This window comes from Marmota monax, unplaced genomic scaffold (genome assembly GCF_021218885.2).
Source record: "Marmota monax isolate L192 unplaced genomic scaffold, Marmota_monax_Labrador192_F-V1.1 WCK01_AAM20220418_F8-fsc00048, whole genome shotgun sequence".
NCBI lineage: Eukaryota > Metazoa > Chordata > Mammalia > Rodentia > Sciuridae > Marmota > Marmota monax.
Genome location: NW_026694895.1, coordinates 5,847,214 through 5,859,637, shown reverse-complemented (window position 1 = coordinate 5,859,637; position 12,424 = coordinate 5,847,214). Strand labels below are relative to the sequence as shown.

Sequence of the window (12,424 nt, the reverse complement as noted above, 5' to 3'; positions counted from 1 at the left end):
ATTTGTCTTTCTATTATTCAGTTATAAGGAGAACTTTTTCTATTCTAGATAAAAGTCCCCGTCCAATGTATTAATTGCTAATACTCTCTCCCATTCTGTTAGGTGTCTTTTCACTTTTCTTACAGTATCCCTTGACACACAAATGTTTGTAATTTTGTTGAAGTCCTATTTATCTATTTTTGTCATCCTTAATGTGTCTAGTACCATAACTCAGAGAACTGCTGAGTCAAAGTTCATGAACATTTACTCTTATCTTTTCTCCTAAGATTAGGGGAATTGTAGCTATCACATTTTATAATTTTGGCTCTTACATTTTGGTATTTGATCCATTTCAAGTTAATCTTTAAATTTTGTTTTTTACACTTCTTATTTATTTATTTTTTAGTTGTAGATGGATTCAGTATCTTTATTTTATTTTTATGTGGTGCTGAGGTTTAAACCCAGTGCCTCACATGTGCAAGGCAAGCACTCTACCACTGAGCTGCAACCCCAGCCCCCTTTCTCACCTTTTTTATTGGTGCACTATAGTTGTACATAATGGTGGGATTGATTGTTACCTATTCCTATATGCACATGATATAACAATATAATTTGACCAATATCATTCCCCAGTACTTTTACCCTTCCTCCCCTTTCCCCTTGAGTTAATTTTTGTATGTGGTATGAGGTATCATTCTTAGCCTGTAGCTATAGGGTTATCTGAGCATAATTTGTTGAAAAATTCTTCTTTCCATCATTGAATTGTTTGGGCATTCTTGTGGGAAATTAACTAATGTAAAAGTTAGGGTTTAGGATAGTTTTTTTGTTTCAACTCCAGTGGTCTATATGTCTATCCTTATGTTAGCTCTATACTGCCTTGAGTACTGTTGCTCTGTAATAAGTTTTGAAACTGGAAAGCGAATCCTCCAATTTTGTTCCTTTTCAAGATTGTTTTTGCTAGTCTAGGTATCTTAAGTTTCCATGTAAATTTTAGGATAGACAGAGAAGCCAGGCTAGATCCTGAGAGTAATTGCATTAAATTCCTAGATCAATTTGTAGATTACTGCCATCTTGACAATATTGTCTCCTGATCCATGAACATGAGTCATATTTTTGTTTCTTTAAATTTCTTTCAACAACATTTTATAGTTTTCAGTTTACTTTTCTCTCTTATTAAATTCATTCCTAAGTACTTCATTATTTTTGATGTTACTATAAATGAAATAGTTTTCTTAGTTTCATACTTGGATTATTTATTGCAAGAGTAGAAAATACAATTGATTTTTGTATATTGATCTTATATCTGGCAAACTTGCTGAACTTATTTATTAGATCTAATTTTTTTTTGGTGAATTCTTTAGGTATTATACACAATATCTTGTTTTAGAGACTAAAGATAATTTTAATTCTTTTCCAGTCTTCCCTGATTCGAACCTCCAGTACAATGTTAAATGAAAGTAACTAGAATGAATATGCCTGGCTTTTTACTGGTCTTATGGGGAAAGCATGTAGCCTTTTACCACTAAATGTGGTGTTAGCTGAGAAGTTTTCATCAATTCCTTTTGTGAAGGTGAAAAAGTTCCTTTCTAATCATAGTTTGTTTTTTTTTATCATAAAATGATGCTAAATTGTTAAATGATTTTTCTGTGATGAGATGATCATGCGTTTTCCTGCTACTCTAATCATGTATTTTGTTACATTGGTTAATTTTCATATGTTGGAACAAACTTGCATTCCTGGGATAAATTACACTTGGGTGCTTGCTTCATCAGCAAACATACAAGGAAAATTTGAATGATATAGAGAAGATTATCATGGCCTCTGTGCAAGGATAACAACCAAATTCATGAAAAATAAAATCTCACTTAGTCATGGTTTAAAATCCGCTTTATATGCTGTTGGATTCAGTTTCTAGTATTTTATCGAGGATTTTTTTTTCTATATACTCATAAGGGATATTGGCAAATATATTTTTATATGTTATCAGCTCAATTACATATTTTATACACATACTTTAAATATATATTGAAACATATATTTATACATTTTTCATATACACATAAAAATACATATTTAGAATTATGTAATTGCTTGAGAAGAAAGAAGAACAAATTTACTATTTTGTAGTATTTTCTTTGATTTTTCTAGTGAGAGATCAAAAGTGATTCATATATTTTTCCTTTTAGATTATTATGACTTAATTATTTCCACCATTAACTCTGATCCTTAAAGTTCATTCTGATTTTTTGGCTAGAAGCTTAAAAAAATCAAACTGCTAAGCAACTATCCTAGATAATTCACTGAATAATTGCTGTTTTCAGCATATAATAAAGTATTACATAAAAAGACCTGTCTTTCCACTGTATTGTTTGTGATATATATCTGGTGTTTTCTTCCTTATTTCCTCCACTTTCCAACAAATTCTGACATAACTGCTTATCATTTTGTCAGTCACCATCACTGTTTGTAGGGATGCATAAGTGACAATAATCTACTATAGTTTATCAACCCCTGTTCCAAGAAATTAGACCAAATGGTAGAAATGGGATCCAGGATAAGCCAGAATCCTTCTCTGGGATTAAACATATGTATTTTCAGAAAAAAAGAAAAAAGCCAAGATTGTTAACTGAATAGTGTTACTTGTATTGTCTGTAAACTAGTAGGTTGGTTATAGGCTTAATCAAATTCAGACTCATGTTTTTTTTTAATCTCTTTTATGGGTGGCATTTTATATTTTTATTAAGGCACAACCAGGAATCATTCTTTTTTTGATGGTACTGGGGATTGAACCTATGGAAAAATAACAGATATATTTGAAATCCTAGAAGAAAAGGAGAGAAAATAAGAGGCAGTGTCTGAAGAGATAACAGCTTTTCTGAAAAGAATTGTCCCCAAATTGGTGCAATTTATGTTAAATATTCAAGAATCCCCAAAAATTCTAAACAAGATAAACCATAAGAAATCACACCCATTGCAGAAGATTTATGAAAATATAAGTAGAAGATATTAAAATTCAGTGGGAAGGGGGAAAGAGGAGAAGAGCCATTAGTGGGAAAAAAAAGATTAATAACTCTCAAGGCACAATATAATTATGTGTCACTTGATAAGAGGACTGTGTTCTAAGAAGTGCATCTTTAGGCAATTTCATCGTTGTACAAACACCACAGAGTATACTTACACAAACATAAATGGTGTAGTGTTCTACACACCTAGACTATGGTATAGCCTATTGTCCTGAGGCCACAAATCTGAACAGCATGTTATTACACTGAATACCGTAGGCAATGATAGCACAATGGTAAGTACTCTGTAGCTAAACATATCTAAATCTAAAAAAGGTAAAGTATAAATGAAAAGTGGAACATCTCTATATGGGGCACTTGCAAAGAATGGAGCTTGCAGGACTAGAAGTTGCTCTGGATGAGTCAGTGATTGGTGAGTGAATGGCAAGACTTAAGGTATTAATGTACACTGCTATAGACTTTATAAACAGGGTACACTGTAGTAGGCTACACTAAATTCATTAAAAATATTTTCTTTCTTCAATAATAAATTAACTTTAGCTTACTCTAATTTCACTTCAGAAACTTTTTAATTATGTTAAATTTTTTTGTAATAACATTTAATTTCAAACAGAAACACATTTTGTGGAATAGAAAAATATTGTTTTCTTTGTGTTTTTGGTCATTGGTACTGGGGATTTAACCCAGGGGTGCTCTACCACTGAACTGTATCCCCAGACCTTTTAATTTTTTATTTTGAGACAGGGTCCTGCTTAGCTGCTTAGGGCCTTGCTAAATTCCTGAGGCTGGGCTTGAACTTGCAATCCTCCTGCTTCAGCCTTCTAAATCGCTGGGATTACAGGCATGTGCCACCAAGCTAGGCAATATTTTTTTTTCTTTTTATCCTTGTTTTGTAAGCTTTTTCCTATTTTTCAATTATTTTTATTTTTTACTTTCACACTTTTGGTTAAAAACAAAGACACAAATGTACCTAGCCTATCCTATACAGGATCAGGCTCATCAATGTCTCTGTGTTCCATCTCCACAGTTTGTCTCACTGGGACAATAGCACTCATGAAACTGTCATCTTCTATGATAACAATACCACATCCTGGAATACCTCCTGAAAAACCTGCCTGATGCTATTTTAAAGTTAATGTTTTTTAAAAAAAAGATATGTAAAAGGAGTACACTCTAAAATAAAGATTTAAAAATATAGTATAGTAAATATGTACACCAGTAACAGTCATGTAATACCTTTATCAAGTATATTGCCCTGTACATAATTGTATATGTTATACTTTTACATGACTGGCAATGCAGGAGGTTTGTTTCCACCAGCATCACCACCAACACATGAGTAATGCATTGCACTCCAGTGATATGACAGCTACACCATCACCAGGTAATAGGAATTTTTCAGCTTCATTATAATCTAATGAGACCACCATCATATATATTGTCCATCATTGACCCAACACATTGTTGTGTGGCTAGTGACAGAATTTTCTAAGAGCCAATAGCTAACTTCTCAACAGAAACAATGGAAGCCAGAAGACAATGGTATGGTAACTTCGAGGCACTGGGAAAAAAATCATGATTAAAGTAGAAATCTATATACAGTGAACATATTCTTTAGTAATGAAGAAGAAATAAGGAGATTCTCAGAAAACACTGAGAATCAGTCACTTTCACATATACACTGGAGAGAGTATAAAGAATATTCTTTAGGTAGGAAAAAAAAATCCCAATTGGAGATGTTAACAGATATAAAAGCAACAAAATTAAAACACTTGGGTATATCTAAATGAATATTTATTGCACAAATAGTGATAATAGTGACTTTTTGTCTTTAAAGTATGGAGAAAAATATAGAATAAGAGTATAGTTGAAATGCATTCTGCTGTCTTATATAACAAATTAAAATAAAGAAAGAAATTACAAAAAAAGAGTATATTAGATGGAAGATAAAAATTGTTATAGCTTTCTGAAATTATAGCATGTTCTGGGAATAAGGTAAAAGTAGCAAAAATATCACATTTTGATAAATCATAAATGCATACTGTAATAAGTAAGGTAATCACTAAGAATAATAAAATAGAAAACAATTTTCCCATTAATCATGGGCTAAGGATAAGGAGAATGAGTTCCACTTATTCATTTAATAAGTGGAAATTTGATTAGGCAAGAGAAATGGTAATGAAAAATATGTTTCAGAAGACATTAACTCTTTTCTTTCCTTTTTTTTTTTCTTTTTTTCACGTCAGATGTTGTAACAAGACTTAGAGGGAGGCACATCTCACACAAGAGCGTGCACACCCAATCATCACGCTTATGAACCGAAGGATCTAACTCTTTTCTTTAGGTAATTAAACTCTAAAATAACTGGTTCTTATTTAGCATTCTTTTATGTCTAATTTACCTTTTCATTGTAAATCTTTTTTTTTTTCCCCCCAGTATTGGTGATTGGATCCAGGGTGCTCTATTACCACTGTTCTGAATACCCAACCCTCTTTACCTTTTGTTTTGAGACAGGGTCTTGCTATGTACGTTGCAAGTGAACATATTCTTTAGTAATGAAGAAGAAATTCTAAGTTTGGATTCTCCTGTCTTAGCCTCCTGAGTTGCTGAGCTTAGAGGTGTGTACCACAGTGCCTGGATTCATTGTAATTTCTGAGGAGCCAATTGTTTCCCAAAGGATTTGTTTAAAAATATTAAATTTCGCATTTCTTCTTAACCAAGAACAAAATGGAATTAAACATGTGCAAAATGACTGAATGTCAAGTAACTAGTTATACAGCCAGCTCATTTACACTGAATTAGAAATTTACTCAGTCTGCAATTTATGTTAATTAAGGAAAGACTATTTTATTCGTTATACATTTACATAATGATATAAATGTCTCATTCTCTTCTCTGCAAATGTTATTATTATCTCAAGTTTCAGCTCTTTTCTACTATTATCCTCTTAGAGTAATCCATACAATGTTGTCATTTTCATTATACTTTTGCTGGCATGTAATCGACAATATTCAACTTAAAAGTTAAGTAAGTTTTAAAAACACACAGGCTTCCCTTAGCTTATAAAGCCAAGGGAATTTACACTCTACATAAAGTTATATTTAACAAAGATTAGACAGCCACCCTAATATATTCAGTCTTTAAATATAAATAAGTCTTACGTTTTATAAACTTTTAGATCTTTTTAGCATAATTATTCTTTTATGAAATCTTTCATTCTTTGAAATATTTCAAATAAAAATCTTAATACTAAAATATTTATGAAATATGTTGTGTTCTTTTCCCCTATGTAGAGCATGAACATTGGCTTGAATAAATTGGGGTTCTCCAGAGAAACATGCCCAATAATAATAATATATATTATTAATATTCCCATAATGTATATTATTATAAGAATCAGTTTGTGCAATTATGGAGACTGAGAAACACCACAATCAGCCATCTGCCATCTGAGAATTCTGAATGTTTAGAATAGTGTCTGACCACATTGGGAAGAGTTGATCTTAGTCTATAAATTAAAAATCCAGAAACATCTTCACAGATGCACCCAGAGAAAATATTTTACTAGCTTTCCAGGTAACCCATAACCCAGTCAAGTTGATACATAAAATTAACCATCACAACTTGATTATATACATTTGTTCAGAATCTGTGTCTAGCTAATTATGTGCATAATTTAAGGCCTAAAGCATTAGTCAGGATGATTTGGGAAAATAGGACATTTTATTGGCAGTCTATACTTCCTATGTTTACCAAATAATTGTCAACTCTCTGAAATAAAGACTTTACATTTTAGATTTATTTTGGTCATTGACTTGATTTTGTCAACTCCAATTATTTCTCTAGAATTTTTAGTTTTCCTCTTTGCAGCCTGTCCTTGTCAATGTGTATTAGTGTAATTTAATGTTAAGAAAAGAATTTCTGCAAACTGGAGGTCAGCTCAGTGGTAGACTACCTGCTACCATGAAAAGGCCCTGGGTTCAAGCACTGTTAAAAAAAAAAAAGTAAGAAAGAAAGAAAAGAAAAATGAGAAGGGCTTCTGTCAACTCCAAGTATTTTTATTCTTCTTCATTAATTCTAACGAATTAATTAATTCATTAATTCATCTCTAAAGTCGTTGACTGAAAAAGAACCCAAGTGTTTTTCTGAGCACATTAAGGGCCTCCCACAAATCTAGGCCTAAATGTAAGACATGTGCAGAGCCTAGCTGCCACTCTAAATAAGCAAAGTGAGTCTCTCATGTTTGCCATCTTATTGTTCCTTGTTTCCTTAACCTGTTGCAAAAAAAACAAAACAACAACAAAAAAAACCCACACTTATTTTCCATTGTTTCTATGAGTTTTGTGCTGTCATGATATTTCCCTCTCCAAAAAAAATTTTTTTCTTGTGAGTCAGAAAAGCATCTGCAGTAGAGAACTCAGCTTAGCCCACTAGCCCAAAGGACCAAGAAAATTCTGGAATGAGACAAGTCTAGATATGAGTAGTTGCAAAAATATATCAGGGTGTTCTTTTATGCCCAAGGACATAGATAACTGCAACATGAGCAATGAAGAGGTCTGCTTTTACACATGAGCTAAATTTACAGAAGTAGAATGTAAACTAAATGTCAGAAATAGATTCATTCACCCTAATAACAATAAATTAGGAGTGCATATAAATCACTAAAATTCAAGTTTTATAGTCACTGTCAAAAGAATTTTTGATATTAAAAACTATCAAAATTTTTATCAGTAAAAAAGAGGATAAATTAGAGGGTCACATCAATAAAGAAGGTCACTGAGATACTACTATAAAATGATAGGGAAAAAGGGAACAACTTTAGGCCTAGGAAAAGGTCAAATCTGTGTCCTATGAGTTGAATAGCCTTGAGAAGAGAGAGAGAAAGAGAGAGAGAGAGAGAGAGAGAGAGAGAGAGAGAGAGAGAGAAATCTGAAAGTGGGAATTTAGCTTTGGTTTTGATATTTAAGGTTAGAGAGTGCCCATATTTATAGGTATATTTAAAGGATCTGACCTGGAAAAGTATTCTAATAGACTGGAGAGGAAGAGAGGGTTTGGAGAAATATATAAAAAAATAGAATGCATTAAATCTATATAAATGCTTTTGGTAGTATGGCCACTTTGACAATATTAATTCTGCCCATCCAGGAGCATGGGAGATCTTTCCATCTTCTGAGGTTTTCTTTAATTTCTTTCTTTAGTGTTCTGTAGTTTTCATTGTAGAGGACTTTCACCTCTTTTGTTAGATTGATTCCCAGGTTTTTTTGGTTTTTGGTTTTTGTTTTTGAGGCTATTGTGAATGGAGTAGTTTTCCTAATTTCTCTGTCAGTGGATTCATCGCTGATGTATAAGAATGCATTTGATTTATGGGTGTTGATTTTATATCCTGCTAATTTGCTGAATTCATTTATTAGTTCTAGAAGTTTTCTGGATCTTCTAGATATAGATCATGTCATCAGCAAATAGTGATAGTTTGAGTTCTTCTTTACCTATTTGTATCCTTTAAATTTCTTTCTTTTGTCTATTGCTATGGCTAGAGTTTCAAGGATAATGTTCAATAGAAGTGATGAAAGAGGACATCCTTGTCTTCTTACAGTTTTTAGTGGGAATGCTTTCAATTTTTTTCTCCATTTAGAATGATGCTGGCCTTGGGTTTAGCATATATAACTTCTAAAATCCCAATGACATTCTTCATAGAAATAGAAAAAACAATCATGAAATTTATTTGGAAAAATAAGAGACCCAGAATAGTTAACACAATCCTTAGCAAGAAAAGTGAAGCAGGAGGCATCACAATACCAGACCTTAAACTATACTACAAAGCTAGTATAGTTTAATATAAACAGCATGGTATTGGCACCAATGGTAGATCAATGGTACAGAATAGAGGACACAGACACAAACTCACATAAATATGGTTATGTCATACTACACAAAGTTGCAAAAACATTCACTGGAGAAAAGATAGTCTATTCAACAAATGGTGCTGGCAAAACTGGAAATCCATATGTAGCAAAATGAAATTAAACCTCTATCTCTCACCCTGCACAAAAATCAACTCAAATGCATCAAAGACTTAGGCACTAGAACAGAGACCCTGTGCTTAATAGAAGAAAAATAGGCCAAAATCTTCACCATGTCTGCCTAGGATTTGTCTTTCTTAATAAGACTCCTAAAGTGCAAGAAATAAAATTAAGAATTCGGCCAGGACTATAGCTCAGTAGCAGAGTGCTTGCCTAGCATGTGTGAGGCACTGGGTTCGATCCTCACAGCCACATAAAAATAAACAAATATAATAAAGACATTCTATCCATCTACAACTACAAAAAATTTTTTTAAAAAAGAATTAATACATGGATGGATTCAAATTAAAAAAATTTTCTCAGCAAAGAAAATAATAAATTGAGAAGATCTTTACCACATACACCTCCAATAAAGCATTGATTTCTAGGATATATAAAGAACTCAAAAAACTTAACACCAAAAAAAAAAAAACAAAACCCCAATCAATAAATGGGCTAAGAAACTGAATAGACACTTCCAGAAGAAGAAATATAATTGATCAACAAATATATGAAAAAGTGTTCAAAATCTCTAGCAATTACAGAAATGCAAATCAAAACTACTCTAAGATTTCATCTCATTCCTGTCAGAATGGAAATCATCAAGAATACAAGCAACAATAAATGTTGGCCAGGATGTGGTGAAAAGGTACACTCACACATTGCTGGTAGGACTGCAAATTGGTGCGACCACTGTGGAAAGTAGTATGGAGATTCCTCAGAAAATTGGGAATGGAACCACCATTTGACCCGATATCCTACTCCTTGGCTTATACCCAAAGGACTTAAAATCAACAACATACTATAGTGATGCAGCCACATCAATGCTTATAACAGCTCAATTCAATAGTTAGACTATGGAACCAACCTAGGTATCCCTCAATAGATGAATGGTATAGTAAGAAAATATGGTATATATACTCAATGGAATATTACTCAGCTTTAAAGAAGAGTAAAATTATGGCATTTGCCAGTAATGGTTGGAGTTGGAGAATATCCTGCTAAGCGAAATAAGACAATCCCACAAAATCAAAGGCCAAGTGTTTAATATGTGGATACTAATTCACAATAAGGCGAGGGGCACTAGGGAAGAGTAAAGTTACCTTAGATTAGGTAGAGGGAAGTGATGGGAGGGAAGGGGAGGGGATGTGGGGATAGGAAAGATAGTAGAATGAAACAGATATTATTACTGTATGTATACATGTGACTGCATGACCAATGTGATTCTGCAACATGAGAAGTTATATCCCATCTATATATGATATATCAAAGTGCATAAATGCATTCTACCGTCATGTATAACTAATTAAAACAAATTTAAAAATTAAAAAGAAAATAGAATGACAGTACATTAAAAAAAAGAAAGAAAGATGCCAAAAAGAAAGAATAGGAAAGAAAAAAACACATGGATCAGTATACTGATGAAAAGTGTCCATTCATCATAGTGATTTTGCGGTGTTCTTACTGCTGTGGTTTACGAGATGCCTTGAGCAATGATCAAGTCCTAGAATTTCACCTTCTATAATGTCTGTTTATGGAAGAAAGAGTTTGCTAAGTAAGCATGCAAGATCTGCTTCTAACAAAGATATCATGATTCCTCAAAGTTAAAGTTCTGGGAAGATTAAGCCATAGCCTGGAGACACTTCTGTCTTCTAGAAAACAAAGTTGATGGGCTCCCCTGCTGGGATTACTACCCAAATTATCAGAGAACCATTGTTTCTTTCTGCTCTGGGCATCAAATAGGCTGACCCCCTCAAGTTCAAATAACCTCCCACTAATACTGAGAGCATTCTCTGGCTCGTGCTCGCCTTCTCCAAACCAAAGGCAGTTGGCTATGTTCCAGTTCTTAGTATTACAGTCCTTGGCACATTTCCATCAGCGCTGAACTTTAAAACACACACACACACACACACACACACACACACACACACACACCCCACACACCACACATGCTATTTAAAAGCTCAGTTCACTTTTTTGCATAAATAAAAGAATCCTCCAGTATTCCTTTTAATGATAATTTCAATCTCTTGCCACTGATCTATCTTATTTTTAAAAAGCCTCCTTATGAGGGGATATTTAAGAAACTGAAATTTTAAAGCAGTATCTTTGGAAGGAATCACAAAAGAATTCACCTCTCCATAGAAACTGTATTATTTCAAAATACAAGTGTAAATACTACCATTAGCCACATTTCCTCAGAAATAGACTTGAATCCTAAAATTCTATCAAATTCAAATGATTTTAATAAGTTTATATGAAGGATACATGTATTTATTTTCCTTGATCTTATATGGGACCTACCTTCTTCTGTCTCCTTTTAAGTTAAATAACCTCCATTAGGAAAAAGGGTTAAAATTGTAGGTATCTGTCTCCTGAGAACAGAATTGCATCCAGCCCTGGGACATTTGCATTTTAGACTTTTGATAATTTATTTACCACCCACTTTGCTTTTCCTCCCCTTAGTACAGCTGTGTTCCCTCCACACCCAAATATGGCCTGAGTCCTGATCCACAAGAGTAAACTAACTTCATTACAGCTGTTGTCTGGCCAACTCTTTCCTCCTCCACCAGCTCCACCCTTCCAAGAGACCTGGGGTCACGGCTGAAGAAAGGAGGAGTAACAAAAAGAGTGCTGGAAATCTGGGCCTCTATTTCATTCTGCTGATGAGACTAACTAGCTGTGTTATCTAATTCATTAAGACCAGTCACAGCTGTGGATCTCAGCTTTCTCAGCTATAAAACAAGGAGGTTAGACTATTTGTTATCTAATATTCTCCCCCTTCTCGATGGTAGGATTTTACTACTGCTTCTGGTTCCACTGTTTCTAGAAGGTTGGGGGGGGGGGATCCAAAAATCTAAAAGAAACTGTAACAAGGGGACTCTGGTCTTATTCATTCATTGCTCAACACATGTTTATTGAAAGCCTACTATCATGCAGGCAGACTGCTAACTAGGCATTAATTAATGAAATGTACATTTGTTCATTGTCAAAATGTTATTTTTATTGGAGCAAAATTCACATACTATAAAACTATCTATTTTAAAAAGAATGACTCGGTGCCTTTAGTACATACACAATGTTGCACCATCACCACCTCTAGTTCAAAACATTTCACACTCCAGAAGGAAACCCCATTCCTGTCAGTCTCCATCCTGTTTCCCCTGTCCCTGTTAACCATCAGCATGCTTGCCGTCTCTGCAGATTACTTATTCTGAATATTTCATGTACATGAAGTCATAGAGCATGTGACCCTTTTGTCTCTCTTCTTTTAGTTAGCATAGTGGATTTGAGGTTCGTCCACATTGTATCATGTATCAGTATTTTTTTTATTTTATTTTTTTAAACACTGGGGATTGAACC

At 33.4% G+C, this 12,424-nt stretch overlaps 1 non-coding gene and 1 pseudogene across 1 annotated transcript; one reads left to right on the top strand and one right to left on the bottom strand.

Moving 5' to 3' along the window:
- Positions 1-1,737: 1,737 nt before the first annotated feature.
- On the top strand, positions 1,738-1,845 carry LOC124080898 (U6 spliceosomal RNA). Its single transcript, XR_006847896.1, has one exon. It is a non-coding gene; the product is annotated as a U6 spliceosomal RNA (small nuclear RNA).
- A 3,397-nt stretch (positions 1,846-5,242) lies between these two features.
- Positions 5,243-5,329, bottom strand: LOC124080907 (small nucleolar RNA U13; annotated as a pseudogene).
- Positions 5,330-12,424: the final 7,095 nt, after the last annotated feature.